Here is a 15,026-nt window from a genome sequence, read left to right on the forward strand (position 1 = left end):
TTTGATTTTAATTCTTGTAAAGGAAAAAACCCATCATAATATCTGAATTCAAATCCTGCAGGAGACGAATTAAACACCAAAGCAAGCAATGACAAGAAACAAACCACCTCTTACTGCAGATGCTTTATAAATGAAAAAAAACCCCCACAAAACACCAACTCTTCTTTTTCCTGTTCTCCCAAGCTAAGAAGGCAGCAGAAGCTGACCAGTCTTCACAGCCTTTACACAGAGAGACTTGATTCAAAGGGCCTTCCTGCAGGGACAGGGGAATATTGAACTGATGAAAAAGGAATATTGTGCGCAGAATCCTGGTTCCTCCTTGTAATCATATCTCCAGCCAGCTCATCATCATTTTTCCCTTTTCTCCATTCTGTACAGACTTTTCTCTGCACCCTCCACTTGCAGCCCCAGCATGAATTGGACAGTTCTCCTGTTGGAGTCACCTCTGCCCAAGCAGCAGCACAGTTGAGAAACCCATGCTCCAAGAGTACTCCCACTCCTTCCACATGACTGCTGCAGCACTGTCATGCTTGGTGGTGTGCCACAAAGTTGCAGAGGGCAGGAGCTGCTTGGGAGAAACAGTGAGGGCACCTGCTCACCTACAATACTGTCTTGGAAAAATTCAGCTCTGTTCTCTAATGCTTGCAGAAAAAGCGAGCAAGCTCTGGATCCTCATCTGAAGCCACACAACCCACTGTTCTCATTTCCATTCTCCATATGGCTGCAGCAAGCCACATGGCTTGATCCTCCCCTTTCCAGGGACTGGGCTACTCCTCAACTCTCCTGTTTGCAAGATTGGAAAACTGAGGCACAGAGGTGCTGGACAGCCTTGACTGGTGCAAACGTATGTGACAGTACTGTGCATCTTTTATTCTCATTTACAACAGAACACAGCAGGTGTGTGATTCATCAGGCTGAGACTCCCTGCCCTTGAACTGGTGTGAATGACAGATGAGGACTGATCTAGAACCATGCTCTCAGCCATACCAGTATTCCATGCCTTCCCCCTTATTTACACCCATCTCTTTCCAAAACTGTATCATAACAAAACACTCAACAGTATTGCTTGCCTGAGGACAAGGGGCCATTTAAGGGGCACTGAGCTTTGCTGTGGTTACAGGCTCCACACAGGCAGACCAAACCCGAGATGACTGAGTGTGGCATCCCAAAAGGAGGGGAGGGAACACAAACAAACTGCTCTGCTCTAAATGAAAGAGCTGCTGGATTTAATGTGACAGGGCCTGGGATGCTTCATTTGACACAGACTGGCAGCAGTCTGGTGATTGGCAAGCGCTCGGAATAATGGCTCTCTGGACTGTCATAACATTGCAAGATCATCTGCAGAGCAGCCCAGCCAGCCTCAAGCAAAGCATGGGTTCTGCTGGGTTGTGGTTAAAAATGAAATCAGCTCAGTGGCTCAGGACTCTCCATTGTCAGAACCTGGAAGGAGGCAACCCACATGGTCTAGGTCACACATACCTGGCTGAGCCCTTGATTGCTGTCTGGGTATTCGTATCTCTGGCAAGGGCAGCTCCTGGTCCATTCAGAACTGCAGACTTGTTGCTTCATGTGTTTATCCATGAAAAGAAAACCTTGGAAGAGGCAAGAAGGAAAAAAGTTTAACTGAATTGCCCTCAGAGGTATGTTGCAGAGATCTGACTCCTTTTGCTGCTTCAGCTTGCAGCCATGCATGTATTTGCAGCCCTGGACAGCAGCGTTCTCACTCCAGGACCAGGTACCACCAGCTGAGCTAATATCCAGCCTGGTGCTCAGCTGCACAGGAGGGTCCTGGAGAAAGGTGGAGGCTACAACACTGCACACAGAGCCAGATCAAGGCTTCTCAGTGCTGTAGGAAGGAATTGACCTTATTTTTCAGACAGGAGCAAAAGAAAGGAGCCAAGGGAATTCTCAGACATAAGCTCTCTTGGACACTACCACCAGTGGCAAAAGTCTCAAACCTACCAGGAGCTGTGCTTTTCCTTTCCACAAAAGAGGACAGCAGGAGCATGGTGAAGACAAATTTTCCCTCAAATCCCATTACAGCATCCCTATTCAAACCTGGCAACACCCCAATGATCTTATAAGACTTGGAGGCAGGCCAGCAATCTTCTCTGGGAATAACAAGACTTGCTGTCTTCTAAAACATTCTGCTATCAGGAGACTCCAAATAGCTCAACTTACTATAAGAAAAAAATGACACTCTTAAAGAGTATAGTGCTATACTGAAGCTGTTATACCTAGGCTGCTCTGCTTGAAATGGGGTGTGCAAACATGTTCAGATAGCAGTGTCCACTGCTGAAGCTAGGACTCTTCACTGCCTGTGTGCAAAATACCATGCCTTCTCCCCCCTTAATTACACTGCATTTGCTAAGCCTAGCTAAGGGTGGGGAGGGTGATGGTGTTGGCACTGCTCTGAGCCTGGTTACAGCCTCCTGCTACAGACCCTAAGCTGCAGCTTCACTGGGGCGTTACCTTCCCCCTTAGTCTTGGCTGTGATAGCAGAGCAGCTGTTTGGGTGGGAAAGCAACTGGTGTCTGAGCAGTGGTGTGGTTCAGTTGTTGCCCAAGCTGTATTTATGGTTTCTAAGCTGGCAGTGCCTGCCTGAACAGGCTGGTTTAGAAAGCTGTGTCTGGTTCCAGAACCACATTCAGTTTGCAGTGGTGGAAGAGGGTATTTCAAAACAAGCCAGGCACTGGCTTCCTTCTAGGTTAATCCATGTGGCTCCCGCCTTGTGTGTTTTGGAACATTAACAATCCCCACAGCAGCAATGCAGTGCAGCAGCTGCAAATCTTTCCTGCTAACCACTCTCTTAACAAGAAAGAAGATAATCAGGCCATTTGCATTTTGGTAACCTATGGCTACACCAGCCCTGCACCTTGCTGAAATTAAAAGAAAAAAAAAATGCCCTGAGGGTAAACACAACCAGAAGATTACAGGATAGGCGATTTCTTTGTGAGATGCCATCATTTCCTCTGACCAAAGTCTTCCAAGTCAACGGGTGTTCAGGGTACTAGGAAAAACACTGGCTCCCCTTAAATAATTTTTTGTTAAAGGGCAGCTGGTGAAACCTACAATCCCAGTTGCTAAAAACAGCATCATCTGTTATGTCCCATACCATCGCAAAATGTTCCATTTTATCTGAGCTAAAACCAGCTTTTCTCTGCTGGAAACATGCAAATATCATTCCTTCATAAAGAAGCCACCAGATGGGAACTTAATAACTGTAGACTAATTCACATTGCCTGGAGTTGCAAAAAACACCAAACTTTGAAAATTCTTGTTTATACCCTGCTTATTCAATAGTTTAAATATGTTTCCATGCACAGGCATCTGGCCCACAGCCAAGCTGTGCTAATACTAAGGCTACTTCTCCATGCAGGGGACAAAGCTGAAATGACTGGTGCTGTTTTTGGCTCTCCTTGGCTTTTCCTGCAGAAGGGAGATTTACATGGCATAATTGCTCTGAAGGTGAACCGATGGGAGTACATCAGCTCTGCAAAACCTGCCCTTTTTCTCTCTGCTTGTTATTTTACTCTCTGTTCACTCTTTTAATATAAAGTCCATTCCCCCCACATCAAAATGTCTGTGAAGTGAAGCAGACTTTTTGCTCTTGCAAAAGTATGTGGGAGAGAAAATGGCTTTGCTGCAGGAGGGAAAGAAAAAGAGCACAGGAAGGAGATGGACAGCAGAACACAAAGAAAGACTGATATCCCTCTGTGCTCTTAAACTTAAGCAGGGGAATACAAACCCCAGAAACAGAAAAAGAAATAAATTCTTCATGTATCCATTTATAACCAGAACAAGTGTTTGCAGTGTGGGGAATAAAAGCAGGCACTGACAGGGCAGCTTTCACATGTTAACTCTAACCATCCTCCAGCACTCCTACAAAGCATTTTGGTGCAGGCTGGGCCTGGCTTTGTGTACAGGCAGCTTTCAACAGCTTCCTGCAAGGCCTGATTTCACTTCCTCCCTGATGCTCAGGCCATCAAAGCTTCATCTTTGCCCCACTGCACCCTTTGGGCAGGACAATCTTCTACACACACACATACACCATTCCATGTAGACCCCTACAGAGATGCATGACAGACTTTGGCTTTAGGAACATAGATCAGCACGCACAACCCAGTCAAGGAGGTTTCCTCCTGCCAGGGCACATTTACCTTCAGAGCATGCACTAATGTCCATACTACTGCTGGCACCTATACTATACTGGTAAGGCCACACTGGGATCTCAACATGCCACTACCATCTCCTGTTTAGGTGTCTAGTATCTCCTAGCTCTTGGAAGTCCTGATTTGTATCTTCAGGCACAAATTTAATCACTGCAATTTTTAGCAGTAACTTTTCCTAGGTGAAAGTGAGCAAAGATGTGGGACATTTGAGATGCACCTACAGGAGTAATATCTACGTTTAGCTGAACCACCCATTCCTCTTAATCACTGCCTTCACAAGGTTCCATCACCGCCAGAGGAGTTAAACAGCTTCTTGTTCACACATTCATCTCTGCTCACCATATTGTTTGCACTGACAACTAGAAAACCCCCAGTCATCACCTGAGCAATTCAGCTCATTGCATCAGGGTGACCCCAGTATGCACACTAACAGCAGCAAGTCCACTGTCTGCATTTTGCATTATGTGCCTGTGATAGAGTTCCTGTAAAGGGCAGGATCAGTTTAACATGCACAGGAACCTCTTGGATTCAGTTAACACCCAGGTTACAGCCTCTGTTTTAAATATGAATTATAGCCTTTATCTAAATCGTATGGGTGTATCTGTTACTGAGTATATTAATATGAAAGGTTGTTGAAGACTGCCTGCTAGTGAGGGCTGAAGTACAGAAAAGCCTTCTTCCAGGTCACATCCAGAATCAGCCCAGGTTCACAGTCATCAAGAGGTGAAATGAGACTGTGATCCCATCCCATTTCCTAATGGGAAGCTGGCCACACAGCAGAGCTGCCACCATTGCTACTTGCTGACTACACAGGAAGACCAGCTGGGCAGGGCAATGAGCAACCCTATTGCCCAGAAAAGCAAGGGCTCTGGGGACAATGCAACACACCAACACTAGCATTAGCTGCCTGTAGTGCCATTAAACAGGGATACCAAACTTCTCAGGATCGCAGGGACAAAAGGTCAGTAGGCGAAATGGAGCCCTTGCTATAGCTGGAAGCATCTGCACAGGAGAAAATAAATTCTGCAATTGCAAATGCTGGGCTGAAAGCTGAGGGCTCAGAGTACACAGATCCTCTTTCCTCCCACCAGTAACACTTCTGCTGCAGTAACATTATTGTACTGTAATATTCCCACATGGGAACCCTCCAATCTCTACAGATATTTTACAGTCTTGAAAGATAAGCACAGAGGAAGGAACACGTAAAACCAGATTCTCAATCCATAACCAAAGCAGGAATGAAGAGAAATCCAGCTATTAAAAGGAGGCTCATCATCCCTCCAACACTGAACTGGAAGCTCAGGAGGCATGAGAGAAAACCACAACTTTTGGAAAATATGTGTCTCCACCACCCACTCACTTCAAACAGAAAACGAGAAGTTAAGACCCATTCACTTGAGATTAATGCAGAAAGATAGGCCTGAGACTCCACCTAGGTAGTAAATGATAATTAAAAGCTGCTAACTCTACCATCAGCTTTTTCCTCACTGGGTGTACAGAGAGGGAGAAGAGGGAAACAGGGACAGAGGGAGGCATTTCATACTTGCATCTAACCTGTTTTCCAGATGAGTTTTTCAACGATCAGATTCAATCTACTGTAAAAACTTCCCAGGGAGACAAACCCTCAGCACATGAACCAAAAATGTAATGATCTGGGAAATACATTCCTCTTTAGGGGGAAGAAAACTGGTTTCACATTTGTGCTCCCACTTTTATTGATCACAACTATGAAGATTTCTTTGCTACAGAGGAAAGAGACACAGTGACAGAGCCATGACGCTGAGCCAGCTAAAGGCACGAGGATCGGATCCTTGTCAAATACACTGCCCCTTGGAGAGGCTGCCAAACTGCATCAGATCCAATGTCTGTCTGCTCATTCTCCTCCTCACATTAAGTACTATACTGGACTCTGCCAGTAGAGACTGGGTTAAACATGTGGTTTAATAAACCCACAGTAAAATTTATCATTAGCTAATGTATTTTTACATATTTTTGCCATCTGTAGCAGTGTCCACCCCTTTGGTGACTCTTGTTAAGTGCCTGGCCTCAATGGCTTCCTGTGGCAATGAGTTTCACACTAATTATGTAGTACGTTAAGAAGCACTTTTTTTATCAGTTAATGCAGCTCTGGCTACATCTGTATTTCCAACTTCTGCTAAAAGGTCTCTGGTCCCTAATCGATGCTGCTGTGCCACCGAGAATCCCCTTGTGACCATGCCAACCACTGGAAGTCTCTGCTTCCATTAGCAGAGCTTTTCAATTGGGTTAGCAGAGCTCAGCTATCAGCACAGAGGGGAACGTTGCCACTGTAGATCCAGTCACATTTGGAGGTCCATGTCTGTGCAAAGCCCCAGGGAACAAGACCTTCCACTGGCTAACTGCTGCAGCTGCAGTGACTAGACTTGCAAGTCAGAGGTCCTGATTTCACAGGAGGTCTGAAAACAATGGCTGTTCGTCCTCCATGCCCTAGACCGCAGGTCCCTACTATGCTAAAATAGCATGAAATGCTACCAGCTCAAACCAGGAGGATTTTATATGCATATGAGCAGCCATGCAGTTTGAAGAGTAACAGAGAAGGAGGCCTGACAGTCCAGCCAGTCCCTTGGATAACCCCAGTTACCCAGAAGCAAACCACATGACCATGTTTGTCATCATATTTAAACATCGCTCAAAAATGATTCCTTCAGAACTTTACAACTAGCTTGTAGCAAGCACCTTTATAATCATGGATAGAACATGATTTAGCATTTAGAAGTTATCAGACTAGCCACGATTACCAGCAAAACAGGCAGCTAAGGAGAACCGGCACACTCGTTGCATCAAATGCTTTCTACAGAACAGTGTGGGTCAACAGTGAGAAACCTTTGGTTTCCACCCTCAACATTTGAAAAGGCCCAGGGCACAGGCAGGCAGGGAGGTGAGGGGGTTTCTACAGTATTCCCAGGAAAACCTTAATCGGATTCTGTGCTGGCTGACACAGTCCCTTTGCTCTTTCACTACCTGGTCCCAAAGGCTTGTGTTCACATTAGCCTGATCTCACACAGCATTCTACATCAGAGCTGAGGACTGCAGACTGCAGCCCAGCACAGGGCTACATAGACACAACCAGGATTTAAAGAGATCCTGTGTCATCCTGAGAGGGCAGCACGCTGAGAACTGGGGCTTCAGAGCTGAATCCCACTTAGCCTTCGTCCTCTCCCCAGGACAGAGCTGACCCACTTCATAGATGATGCTCTCTTCCTTCAGCATCCAAACGCCGCTGCATCATTTAGCAGTACTCATGGGCTAATTTTCTCCCTCAGGGACGGTAGATTAGATACCACAATTTCTCTCTCCCTTTGAGTTTTCAAAAGGTCTTTCAAGTGTAATAAACTCAGGTATTTATATATCAATCTGCGTTTCCTGAAGCACATATTATAGAGCCCTGGGTCATAGCAACATCGTTACAGTGAGTTTTAAAGGGAGCAATGGGAATAGATAGATAAATAATTCTCTCTGTGGTGCCCTTTCTATTTGTATGCTGAAGCTTAGAGCAGCTCCTCATCTTCGACACACCTTCAAAAATACAGTGTTCCACACTGGAGCTGAAAACATCAAGGTAAGCAGCAACTGATGCTCCAGAGCTAAACAAACAGCCTTTTCCCTTTTAAATTAAAGGCACTTACGCATTACCTTCACTCCTAACTTCTGCTGCTTCCTCCCACTCCTTAATCCCTTGAAGCTGGTGCAAACCTGCAGTCACTGCTTTTCAGAGCATTTGTGCTGCATCTTTACACTGCCAGGGACATTACAATGTGGGGAAAAGGAAAAAAAAAAAGAGGTCATGGCTTGGCTGCCCTGGGGAGCAGCATCAGCCCCTCTCCATATTCTGCAGGATGCTGTGGCAGCTCAGCCTCAAGCAATCTATTCAGTCACAGATCCTAAGGCAGGTTCTTCTGCTTAAGCACTTGCTTAATGTTTTGTTGGACTGAAGGCTTAAACTGGGCCAAAAAAGGCCTCCAAACACCTGCAGAACTCCTTGGTACAACACGGCTCTGATATGAGCTTACCCAGTTCCTAAAAAGCATAGTACACATTTCTGACTGAAGAATAAGCTGAATCACATAAAAAGACTGCAGAAGGGTCATACGATCTCTTGCTTACTCGCTGGCTGACACAAGCAGGTCAGATCACTCACTCCAATAACAGCATTTTATTGTTGTATTCACAGGCCAAACTAAAAAATCAGGTTCCTCTGGCACTAGGTGATATACAGAAAAGCTGCCAAAGGTTTATGATAGCTAGAAGATACGAAGAGTCATACAAATGTCTGGAGTCACCCAGCACACGCCACTGACTAGGTGGCCTGACACCTAGTCCAGAGCTCTGGCCATGCTTTCCCATGTGTACCACAGACCAGCTGTGGACTGACCAGCTTTCCCCCCTAAATTCCTGCTCACCATAGGTTTCATTATGGTTTATAAAGGCATTTTAATGCATTGACTTGCCTATGAGGAGAAAAGTGCCCAGCATTTGTTTAAGTGTCTTTATTAGACCTGAAACAAATACTGCATCATTTAACTTTGAGGCTTTTGTTGCTGGTATCAGTCTTGTTCTGCAAATCACAGACTCAAGACTGCATCTAACCCCTAATAAGCAAGCAAACTGCTATTCGTCCACCTCCCTGCTTTCCCCCAGCTGCTGTTATCTCTGTGTGAGACTGGGAATTGGAGGAAAGAATGACCCTGTGATTGTCTAAATCAGCCCAGCTCTAATTTACTGGAATATGGTTTGAGCAGCTAATGTAACACCTACTGTGAGCAAGATGGAGCTATCTCCAGGACTTCTGTAGGCTAGGAATATTCACTTAAATGGCATTGTCTGGCTGCACTCACTGGAGGGCCTGCCATACCACAGAGAGCAGTTAACCCTTGGAGTGTGAAATTAGGTCAAAAGAACCAAGCTTTCAACTGCAATTGGAAAAGTTAACTTTCCACAGAAAATTGGGTGTCCTGTTTGCCTCTGTCACTTTCTCAACTCCTTGTGTAGCAAATAGCTGGAGCAATTACAGCACTCAGGTAAACAGACACTAGCAAGGCATCCTCAGGATGCCCTCAGTCTGGCAGGAGCTTTTCCCAGCTTCCCCAGCTCTCACCAAAATGGCTACATGTCATGTTTCCCACAGCTGATCAAGCAGCTGGTCTCTCCCTAGATAGAAAGGATGGAATTTTTCTTAAATACTGGACTGAGTCACACAGAAGTCAGTGTGTTCCCTGGCCCTGGTACAGTAGTTTAGCTTCCCAGAAAATTACCTTTGCCTCTGTCCTTCAGCTAGCTCCTCATGGAGGTGAGAGGAATAATTCTGCCTTTGCCTATTGTCTGTAAGCATTCTGAGGCAGACACTGGTTCTTGGCCTGAGCACATAAAGCACCCATGACTGCAGTACTTAAAGGAGCAGGAAAATGCTCATCATATAACCAGCTTCAGTTTCAACAGTAAGGTATCAAGCTGTTAAGTCAACACTCACAAAGTATTCTGTGAGTATGAGACCAAAATCCTATTTTACCAGGTTTTGGCAGAAAATGTATTTGATTTAAACTTTTCACACAGAAGGATACGTTTTCAAGAAGCAAGCTTTCCAATCAGATGCTATGACTTTTACATAAAAGTACATCTGTATCAAACTAATTATCCCCCTTTTACAGATGGGGAGACTGAGGCACAGAAAATTGAAGTGGTGGCTCCATCTGGACCCTGAGCACCCAAACCACAAGCATCAGTCAACCAAGTAACCTCCCTGAGACAGAGGGCCAACAGTTCAGCAGCTAATAAGGGGGTTATCCCAGCACCTTGGAGCAGCCTGTCTCCCAGGGGCTCCCGACAGGTTCCCTTCAGCAGCAGTTTTATCAAAAGATGACTGTCATCTTCCCATGCAGCACATTTCCACTGAGGCTGGCTTCAACTGCAGGTAACATCCAAGTTCCTTTTCACTGACAAAAGGACAAATGGCAACACAAGGAATGTAACACTTTCAGCCTGAACTTTCATCATTGTGGAATCACTGGAGTTTAATTGCTCACAGAGCCAGAGTTCCAGATTAAGCTGCATGTAATCCCTTTACCTTGCAATTCACAGGGTTGTGTACAGGTAGCACGTAACCTTCTGGTTTAAAACCTGCCTTCTAGCAAGCACAAGCACAACTCCCATTAGCTTCTGCAGTTCAGAAGCCGATAAACTCACCCAACCTGAAAAGCTAAATCAGTAGAGAGCACCCTTGTGCTGCTCCACTTCCCATGCTGGGAGATACCTCTTGTCCATTTATAACTCACATAGCCTTTTCGTAGAGAAGGCCACTTCCAGGAGCCGACTCACTCACCTCCCACAGAGGAGCCTGCAAGCACACAGAGCTCAGCTACAGTCACAGTGGCAAGGGAAGACATCCCCATGTCATCGTGCAGCCAGGCAGCACAGACTGGGCATAGGCTGAGGGAAAGCTGCCTGGATACAGATAATGTCCTGGTTATTAATATCCTGCTTACAGCTCCTTCATCATTCCACATATCTACTTTCCCAGAGCAATGATACACCAGCTCAATGGACCACTTAAATTAGTGGAGGATCCCCTGGCCAACCTCAGATGAAGGCTTCTCTGCACTCCTGTGGTACAGCTGCAAACCATTCACCTGGTCGGGGACAAGGCATCCTGCTTCATTCTGGGGATGCCTTTCCCATAAAAAGATGATCCTTTCATAATGTCAGACTAGAGGGAGACTGCAACAGTTTTGAAAGCCACTTTCAAAGGAACAGCATTAATGAGTGTAGCACCATCTCTGGGGGGAAAAAGAAAAAAAAAGAAAAAGCAAGAAAGACTGAAGTACAGGAGACAGATGCGAGGACAACTTAAAAAGAGACTAAGCAACTTCAGAGGAAAAGTCCATGTCTGGCAGAGGTGCCTGGGTGTCTGGATCACAGAGCCAGTCTATGCCTCTCACTGCCCCCAGATGTCCTGTTGCTTACATCAACCACATAGCAAACATGACAGCACAGTATCAGCAGCTGAAGCCCCTCCTACTTCTGCAAAGCCAGCATGCCACCCCAAGGGACTACCAAAACCAACTAATGGGCTCAGCTGTTGCAAGACCTAGCCAGGGAGGCTTTTCAGGTGTTCTCCCACTCCCATGGGTACCATCTCTCCCCTTTCTTGGGCCACCCTGAAGCAGGCAATCACCTTCACAGCCCATCAGCTGGTGTCCTCCCCAAGCACCTGTAGCACACTAAGCTCAAGAAGGATAATAGCTGTGAGGGGTTAAAACATGCCCTCACCTTGTCTTGCTCTAACTACAGCTAAAACCAAATTTTCAGTTACCATGTTACTTTAAAAAACACAAAAGCCATGCAACCCCCCCACCCCAACAGGCTTTATCCTAATTCTCCCAGGAAATAATGACTTTCTGTTATTAAATAATGTAAAATGATTGAGGTGAGTCATAAAGCATTTGTATTAACACTAATGGATCCATGATTAATTTTTTCTTTATTTTATTATTATAAAACTTGTCTGTATCTCCCCCCCTTCCTCTGTCCTCCCCATCACATTGTGTTCTCACGGGAGGTAATCAAGACTTCACTTGAATTTCTCATTACTTGAAAGGCTCTGCATCACAATATAATGGCACAGTTTCATAATTACGATTAAAAAAACAGAGCAAGAGAAAACCACAGTTTTCAGATGCTTTTGTTTTTCAGTCACCCAGAAATTAAACAATTGCTTTAAAACATATTTGAAGGAGAGGGCCATTTTTACCTACTGTTATGCAAAAACCATTGTGACTGAGCTTCATTTTGGAAAGTCTATTCTCCCTCTTTACTTTCTTAGACCACCTCCTCCCTCCTACTTTTTCATTTTCTGTTGTTCCTTTTGATAAAGTACTCTGCAACATTAACTTCCATTAAGATTCAAAACTAGACTAGTAACTTCCATTTTACCACTCATTTCCCCAAAGGTCAATTACCCACTTTGTGCCTCAGTTTCCCATTTGCAGCAGAAGACACTACAGCAGCTAAAGCTATTGTGCTGGTTTTACCCAGAAATCTACAGTCTTACACAGCATACTTTAGACCCTGCCTTTAGAAGCAGGACACAGGTGGCAGAGATGAACAGAATTAGCACTGTTCTCTGCTTATAAGCTTTGAGAACCCATAGGATATAAGGCTGCATTAGATACAACGAATAATAACAATTATTCTTATTATTCTACCTAGCACTGGCCTAATCAGCTAGAGATATGTCAAAGTAGCAAGACAATATGGTTTATGTGGGACTCTTGAAAAAATTCTGACTTAAAATAAAAAGTCTTTGTTGGGCAAAACACCCGCATCTTCTGCCGTGCTACACTCTTTGTCCCCAAGCACACTCCCTGCACAGCACAAGCCAGTCATCCCGGTACCTGGGGTCCCTTCTCATACTCCCTTGTGTGACTAGAGGCACCTTGCAGTAATCACACAGTGCCTCAGTTTACCCACTGCTTCCTCTACAAAGCCCTTCGGTGCCCTGAGGATGAAGCTGCACAGCAAGGCTCTCAGCAGCACATACAATGCTCAAAATGCTCAGGAAGAGCTGGAAGGAAACTACCTGCAAAGCAGCCTGCTGCTCCATCACAGCACAGCCTGCACTAGCCACAGAAAGGCAGGGATCACCGAGGCTCCCTCTCCTCAGTTTCATCCTCATAACAATGCCAAGCAGCTTCCCCGTGGCCACAGAGAGCGGCCGGCTCTGCAGGAGGGAAACTCCCCACCAGCCCTGGCCCTGTTCAGGGAATGAAGCCCTCACATAAAGGCCCTGAGGCCTAGACAAGCCCCCAACAGCCTCACCTCTGCAACTTGACAGACAAGCACATGAGCTGAGGCAAGGAAAAGGAGGCTGAAAGAGCCTTTACACGCTTTCAGTTGACAAACCCAGGTAACTCAGACTAAACCTTTACATCTTACCTGCCAAAACCGATATAACAGCTGCCAGCAAAACGCACCGGCACCACTGTGAGGGGCTGCCTGCCCAGCCAGCATTTATAGCCTCGCCGTGAGGTAGGGCTGGATGTGATTGGTTGGGGTGAACAGGTTGCAGCAGCCGATTGGCCAGTGAGGGAGCGCCCCCCCCCCCCCCGGGGCGCCGCCATTTTCCCCTCAGAGGCGGCTCTGCCGTGTGAGGGGCCGTGTAGGTTGTGCTTGAGGTGGCTGTGCTGCTGCCTCAGCTCCCCGAGGGTTGAATGTGGGTCTAGATGTTTTGGGTTTGTGCTTGGTGTCAGACGGGTGCCCAGGCATTTCTCTTCCTTGCCCTGATTCCAGCTGTTGAAGGGCAGCCTGGCTGCTGGAGCCAATAGCTCTTGGAGGCAGGACCAGCTCCCTGAGTGTTGGCACAGCTCCCAGGGCCCTGGCCTCCGGCAGGGCCCGATTAGACGCTGCTGTAGAGCAAATAATGCCAAAATGCAAATAGCAGCAGCAGCAAATTCTTGATTAAATATGAACAAGCGCAGAGAATTGCTTATGTCATTCACCCCACTCCTCTGTGTCCTCCATCTGTCTGCTTCCCTTCTCTTGCACCATCTCTTCCCCCAGCCATCTGTTTAGTGCTCTCCCTCCTTCTCCTCCTTCCCTGTCCCCACACCCCTTCCCTTTGCAGCTGTTTCAGTGAGGGGGTCCCCGTTAGCTGCTCCTCTCCCTGCTTCCAGGCTGGGCCAAGCCCAGGGTTGTACGTTGCTGGTTCAAGCTTCCTGGTGTTTGTTTGGGTGGTTGGTGGGGATGCTATGCCAGTGCAGGAAAGCTGACGGTGTGGGTTCCCACTCCTCTGCATCCCCTGGAGTGTCTCCCTGGCATCCTGCTTGAAGGAGCTGCTGGTGGGAAGTGGAAGAAGGCTTTTGAACCAGGCTAGCAACACCAGTTGTCTGCTTTGTGCAAGGAGAGAAAATAGTTTTGAAGAGCAGCCACTTTAAAGTCATCCTTGGGGCAAGAACGTTTCACAGTGCTTCCCTGTTAACCTGTGGGACACTTGGTCTCAGAATCCCATTTGGGCCAAGGACAAAGTAAAACTAAAACAATAAATGTTTGGTCGTGCATGTAGGTAGTCAAAGTATTCAGTGCTCATAATGGGAAAGATCAAACCCACCCCTTCACGAGCCTGTTGGCTATCTTGCAACATCATTTACACCACTGTGATGTTTGAGCAAACTGCTTCTGAATCAGAACAGTGGCCTTTTAGCACAACTTGCAGGGTTTTATTTGCTTTTCTCTGGAGTAAACAACATCTTGAGGCAAAGGCACTGGATCAATGGGCATTAAAATCTATGGGAAGGACATAAACCTCATTGCTCCAGCACATCACCTACATCTTCCCGGAGGGTGGGAAGGATGCTCGCTACCCGCTGCCTTGCTGATTTACCACCAACGCTCCTGCTGCAGGGGATTTGTGTGTACCATGGAAGCCAGCAAAATTGGCTGCTGTTGGAGACAGATTGGGTTTGATCCAGACTGGCAAATCCTGGGTTCCTATAAAAGAGCTGAATAAGGGCCCTGCGTATGACACGAAGGAAATAAAACTATTGGATTGTTGGCTTTGATAAACCATTTCCCTGACACATTCCTCAGACTTTGTCTCAGCAAAGGATAATGGTATAGAGACTGTGTCCTTTTTTCTGGTGATTTAAATACAGTGAAACAACGACATGATATCTACATAAAGCTGTTAGAAGAATAACCTGACTGCGCACCTTCTTTCTAGAGTCTCCAGGGTGGAATCAGTTTAGATTGATGCATGATAAAGGAAGAATGAACCTGTTGCCTGAATGGAGCGGCTCTTGGTGCAATAGGCAGAGCTGTTATCAG

General features: G+C 46.2%; 1 long non-coding RNA gene across 2 annotated transcripts in view; it reads right to left on the minus strand.

Moving 5' to 3' along the window:
* The window catches only part of LOC106112753 (uncharacterized), an 80,145-nt gene extending 66,920 nt beyond the window's left edge, over nucleotides 1-13,225 (minus strand). For both annotated transcript variants that reach the window (XR_008747563.1, XR_008747564.1), the window contains exons 1-2: nucleotides 13,140-13,225; nucleotides 1,480-1,592 (exon numbers count right to left, since the gene is read on the minus strand). This is a non-coding gene — a long non-coding RNA (uncharacterized LOC106112753). The remainder of the gene's footprint in view (nucleotides 1-1,479; nucleotides 1,593-13,139) is intronic.
* Nucleotides 13,226-15,026: the final 1,801 nt, after the last annotated feature.

This window comes from Falco peregrinus, chromosome 5, assembly GCF_023634155.1.
Source record: "Falco peregrinus isolate bFalPer1 chromosome 5, bFalPer1.pri, whole genome shotgun sequence".
NCBI lineage: Eukaryota > Metazoa > Chordata > Aves > Falconiformes > Falconidae > Falco > Falco peregrinus.